We start from the raw sequence: 6,784 nt of genomic DNA, 5'->3' as shown, positions 1-6,784 counted from the left end.
ATCCTAAAGGAAATCAGTCCTGGGTGTTCATTGGAAGGACTGATGTTGAGGCTGTAACTCGAATATTTTGGCCACCTGATGTGAAAAGCTGACTCATTGGAAAAGACCCTGATGCTGGGAAAGATTGAGGGCAGGTGGAAAAGGGGACGATAGAGGATGAGATAGTTGGATGGCATCACCGACTCAATGGACATGAGTTTGGGTAAACTCTGGGAGTTGTTGATGGACAGGGAAGCCTGGCATGCTGTAGTTCATGGGGTCACAAACAGTCTGACATGACTGAGCAACTGAATTGAATGCATTTAAGTTTATTGTAGTGATGAATAGTATTCAATTGTCTAGAAGTACCACAGTTTATCTGTCCATCTACAGAAGGTCATCCTAGTTACCTACAAGATTTGAAAATTAACAATAAAGTTGCTATTAATATCCATGTACTACAAAAAATGCACTCATTTGTTTCTTTTATTGATTTTAATTGGGTATTATTTGTCTTTTGCTAGCTTTTCCCCCCTCATTGTAGTATGAAAGATCTTTGAGCACCAATCCAATCATGAGCCAATTACTTATCATTTTAGACAATTAAGGGTTTGTTAACACCTACAATTTTTTTAATTAATCATTTCTGTAATTTTATGGGAAATGCTTTATATTCTGATCTATAGGTGGAAAATATTAATTGTGGTTTTAATCTTCCTGAATTACTGATTCTTAGTTTGTCTTTACTAGATTTTATTATTTTTTAATGTGAAGTCAAGTGACCATTTGGAAGCAAGTTAAAACAGAGTCTGCTGTACTGATCTTTTGTTATATTACTGATTTCTGAATGCTAATAAAAGATATGCATGTGAATATTTTTTCACAAATCTATGGATATAATTTTATCTCATATTTCAACTTTTCTACTGCCATATAATATGAGCCATCATATGGTCTGGTCCATAAGCCCAGAGTTTTTAAAATAAGCATAATTTAAAATATTTTAATCTTAATATTCAAGGATCAATATAGAATTGTCTTATTTGTTTTGAACCAGTTTTTTTTTTTTTTTTCCCTTGCAGGTAACTATGTCTAAACCACCATAAAACTGCAAAAACTGATCAAACTTCCAGCTATTTTGGTATGCACAAATTTAGTACTGGTTTTGATTTTAAGTTTCTAAACTTCTGTTCTCAATAATTCCATTCAAATGATTATAGAATATAAAATCTATGAAATCCCTTTTCTTTTATAAAAATTGCTTACATACAAGCTTCTTCACATTAATCGTGTGCTTTCTTTGAAAATAACCTTTGACACCAAATTTTCCTCATAGCATTTTTCATCTCAGTATTTCTCAGTGTATAGATTAAAGGATTGAACATAGGGGCAATGATAGTGTAAAATAGTGCAAATACCTTATCCTCAGTGTAAGGTAAGAGGTCTAAGGTCTAAGGTAACCAAAGTTTGAAGGTCCAAAAAATAAGATGACTACTGTAATATGAGACCCACAAGTAGAGAAGGCTTTGCCTCTTCCCTCAGCTGAGTAATTTCTTAAGGTGAATAATATGATGACATAAGGAACTAATAAGAAAATAAAATTAAATAAGGAAACCATTCCTGAATTGGCAACCAGAAGGACACCAGTGATGTAGGTATCAGCACAAGCAATTTTAAACATAGGAAAGATATCACAAAAGTAGTGATCATTTTCATTAGAACCACAAAAGGCAACTAGATTATCATTGATAATTGAGGAAAAAAATGGACAGCCCCACCAGGCCAAGTAGCCAAGACTAGAAGATTACATTTTATCCTGTCCATGATTATCATATAGTGGAGAGGTTTACAAATGGCAATGCAGCAATCAAAAGCCATGGCAGTAAGAATGAAGACCTCAATACTGCCAGAAAAATGCATTGTAAAAATCTGTAACATGCAATTATCATAAGAAATGTTTTTTGTCCCCCCTAGTAGATCACCAATTAGTTTGGTTATAATCCTAGAGGTATAGCAAATGTCTATGAATGATAAGTGACTGAAGAAATACTACGTTGGTTGTTTAAAAAGAGGATTGCCTAAAATGGACACAAGGATCAGAAGATTCCCTACCAACAGGATAACATAGCAGAATAAAAAGAGCACAAAGCAAAATGTTTATATATTCTGGTCATAAGAAAGTCCCAAGAGGATGAATTCGGAGATGTTTCTCTGGTTTTCTATATATGTGAGTTTGTTATATATTATATACAAATGAATTAGGTATCTGAAAAAAAATCAGAACAAACAAAACATAAATTTGGTGAAAATTAACAATATGAACACAAAATCATAAACTTTACTAAAAACTAGTTTGTCGTGAATGTAATATTATTCTCAACTTATTGAATTAAGCTGCTTTATTTTTAATTGCTTTTTATTTTATAAATCTACTGTGGACAATTTTTGTAATTGAAATAATTATTTTACTGAATTTTATCTTTTCAGTAATGATTTTAAACATTTAAATAATATTTTGAAAATCGAAACATATTTGACTATCAATTATATTATCTAGCTAACAAAGATTTTTAATTGACCAAAGTAAAAAAGTGCTTTTCCACATATTTTAAAAATATATATATCAAATACATAAAATTGACCTTCCTTTTTCTAATATATTTGTCCAAATTTTCTGAATTATCTGGGACTGACTCATCAGGAAATGCAAATGTATTTAAGCATCCCAACCTAAACTGGAAAATTCTTACAGAGTGTGCTGTTTATGGCTTATATGAGAAAATGTTGCAAATGAATCATGCTAAACCAGTGATTGTTATAATATTAGAAAGTAAAGAATATTTGAGCACTACTCAGCAAAAGAAAGAATGCATTTAATGATGGATATTGTGAAAAAAATAAGAAATCAATTTATCCTATTTATAATTCAAGTGAAAAGCAATTAAAAATATTACTGTCATTGAAGTTTGTGATGGCAATCATTAAAACATAGATGAAATAAACTGTCCACATATATTTGAATTTAGCATGTGCCATGACTTTCGCTAGAAATTGGTTATGTTTTATTTACAATCTAAAAAACTGGTGTAAATAAAAAGAGATAATACAGAAGACAACTTTAGACAAACTTTGTGGTCGGATACACATGGTGGTATTTGAGGCATTGATATTAATAAATTAATTAATTCATAGTTGTACATGTTATGTAACTAACACAAATGTTAAAGACATTAAACTGAGCAAAATAAAGGCTAGAGACAATGCACCATGAGTGTCTCACCCATTGATGATGAATCAGCTGTCCTAAGTAGGTTTGCAAAAGCTAGTACACCTACCTTAGTCTGCATCTGATGTTACAAACAAATCTGTGCCCCAGATGTCTACAAAGAATTCTTTCATAGCAAGGATATATTGAAACCATCAACTCTACTTGAAGAAGGAATTCATAGGCCTAGACCCCATCTTAGGCCTGTTCTTGCTGATCAATCTCGGCCACCTCGCCAATGAACTCTGGACTCTGCTTAGTACCTATGGAAACTACAATAGAAGGATAAGACCCTCTCTGGACAGGGGAATCTTGAAGATCACATCCAGGTTACTCATTGCCTAAGAGAAAACATACTCTAATCACCCTTGCCTCCGGACAGGTCATAAATTCTTTCTGTATCTGTTGGAGTGTAACCTCAGGCTTATTAATTATTAACTGTTTGAACATCTAACACTTGATAACATTTGAATAATGGGGTTATTGTGATTGTATTTACCCTTCCTTTGTTTAATGTAAGTCCCAAGGAAATTGAGGTGGTGGGTTCGGATATGTACACATGGGGTATAAAAGATTTTCACTAATGCTGGCCAGAGTCCTTGGCCAAGAGGAGACTCTGCCCTGGGCTCTCTGGTGTAATAAACTGCACTCCACTATCTACATTGTCCTTCTGAGTGAGCTTGTTTCCCAGAAAGCGTGGCTATAACATAGTAACTGTCAAAATCAATACCTATGTGTTTTACAGTCTTGGAAACTCTTATACATGCCATAGAATTAACAGGTAGATATTTAAAATATCTGTAATGTGGAACATCAACTCTATTTTAAACTATTCAAAAGTCTAAATTTTCAAAGGAGACATTTTCAGTTTGTTCCTACTTTAAGGATAATTATCAACCACAGAATGTCTTCCAGTTAAACTTAACTAATGATAATTGAAAATTTTTATGTGGGATAGCAACTAAGGCTTCCCACAGCTGCTACTGAACCTGCATACCATAGTGAGAGATACTTGTGTGCCTCAATGAAAAGATCCTGAATGCTGCAGCAAAGTTTACACTGACAAAAATAAGATCTGATGTGGCCAAATAAAAAGATAGAAATAAAAATCAACTCTCAAATTTAAAACAAACAAACAACAACAACAACAACAAAACAAAATCTAACTAACTTCTCAGTGTTGGAGAATAATATAATTACATAAGGAACAAATAGGAGAACAAAGGTAGCTAAGGGGAAGCCATTCCTGAAGGAACAACCACTATGAATGTTCAGAGACAAATGTTCTGATTATTCCTCATCCGGGGCTTCATGTCATGCTTGAGAGCTGAGAGAAATGCAGGAAAACAGTGAAAGCACTCTTGAATTCTTATCTGAGTAGAAAAAAAATGCATGGTGATGAGTTATTAGACACCAATTTGTTTTCTGAATATTTACATGTGTAAAGAGAATGGGATAGTTAATGCAAACATGTATTCCATACACATTTTTTTTTTATTTACTGGAAATTTTTCCAGTAGTCATGCATGGGTGTGAGAGTTGACCCGTCAAGAAGGCTGAGCACCAAAGAATTGATGCTTCTGAACTGTGATACTGGAGAAGACTCTTGAGAGTCCCTTGGATTGCAAGGCAATCCAACCAGTCCATCCTAAAGGAAATCAGTACTGAATATTCATTGGAAGGACTGATATTGAAGCTGAGATTCCAATACTTTGGCCACCTCATGTGAAGAGCTGACTCCTTGGAAAAAAACCCTGATGCTGGGAAAGACTGAAGGCAGGAGGAGAAGGGGACAACAGAGAATGAGATGGTTGGATGTCATCACTGACTCTATGGACAGGAGTTTAAGTAAGCTCCAGGAGCTGGTGATGGACAGGGAGGCCTGGCGTGCTGTAGTCCATGAAGTCTCAGAGTTAGACTCTACTGAGTGATTAACTAACTAACTAATCTGATCTTACTATTAATTGAGGGGAAAAGGGAAAGGGAAAGCTCAGATGAGGAGAATTATTGTCAATTCTCTGTTCTGACCACAGAGATATTAAGGAAAACTCCCAAGTAGAAATTTGTCAAAATGGATGAAATAAAGAGTATTCGGCAATCTCTGAATACACACAGCAGTGGTGACAGGGAAAGAGGCAGTAATGTTAAGGAATGGCTATAAACAAACAAACACAAAAACTGACCAGTGTCACCCTTGAGCTAACTGCTTACTCTTTTTAAACCTCATCTTATTCATCTTATACCTATGATATCATGCCAGAATTCAGATTTCTAATGAGGAGTGCATGAGGTGATTTGAAATAAACCAGGGACAATGTGATATTTAAAACAGATTTTCCTTTTATAGTCTTTCCTCTTTGTCTGATTGGTTTAGAAACACAGAATTGTCATGTACATTTATGCAAAGTCGAATGGAAAAATAAAGACAAAAATGAAAAAAATCACAACATGCAAATGATAACTATGATGAGGCAAACTTTAATTTAGCTCTATGTTAGTGAAAACATTTAAGCTAGTTTAATAAGATTGTTTCTCATAAGGAATATTTAATTCTATTCACTAACCTAATCTTTTGCACTATAAAATATTGTCATCAATTTACTTTACTCTTAGGTAGTACTGAATAAAAATTCTAGTGCCCTTTCTGTTACGTTATTAGCATAAGGGTAAGAATTGGGAAATAGATGGAGAAACAGTGGAAACAGTGTCAGACTTTATTTTCGGGGGCTCCAAAATCACTGCAGATGATGACTGCAGCCATGAAATTAAAAGACACTGCTTGGAAGGAAAGTTATAACCGACCTAGATAGCATATTCAAAAGCAGAGACATTACTTTGCCAACAAAGTTTCATCTAGTCAAGGCTATGGTTTTTCCAGTGTTCATGTATGGATGTGAGAGTTGGAGTATAAAGAAAGCTGAGCGCTGAAGTATTGATGCTTTTGAACTGTGGTTTAGGAGAAGACTCTTGGGAATCCCTTGGACTGCGAGGAGATCCAACCAGTCCATACTGAAGGAGATTAGCCCTGGGATTTCTTTGGAAGGAATAATGCTAAAGCTGAAACTCCAGTACTTTGGCCACCTCATGCAAAGATTTGACTCATTGGAAAAGACTCTGATGCTGGGAGGGATTGGGGGCAGGAGGAAAAGGGGATGTCAGAGGATAAGATGGCTGGCTGGCATCACCGACTCGATGGACATGAGTTTGAGTGAACTCCGGGATTTGGTGATAGACAGGGAGGCTTGGCATGCTGCGATTCATGGGGTTGCAAAGAGTCAGACACGACTGAGCGACTGAAGTAAACTGAACTGAAGAAGTTCTTAAAATTAAAACTTCCACTGCATACTCAAATTTTTCTTTAATGTATCAAAATGTAGCATGGTATAAACTTACCTTAGTTAATTCAGGTCAGACTAGACTACTGTGAGATGCTGGATTTTGAAATTTTCATGACTGTAGATATTGAAGCACAATCTAGTATATGTCTTAATGGTAATATGAAGGAATGCATATAAACATAAAAATAGTGCACAATGATAT

General features: G+C 34.7%; 1 pseudogene; it reads right to left on the bottom strand.

The window, feature by feature from the left end:
• On the bottom strand, nucleotides 1,263-3,126 carry LOC102190212 (annotated as a pseudogene).

The sequence above is a fragment of the Capra hircus genome, chromosome 6 (genome assembly GCF_001704415.2).
Source record: "Capra hircus breed San Clemente chromosome 6, ASM170441v1, whole genome shotgun sequence".
Taxonomy (NCBI): domain Eukaryota; kingdom Metazoa; phylum Chordata; class Mammalia; order Artiodactyla; family Bovidae; genus Capra; species Capra hircus.
This window is presented reverse-complemented; position numbering and strand designations above follow the sequence as displayed.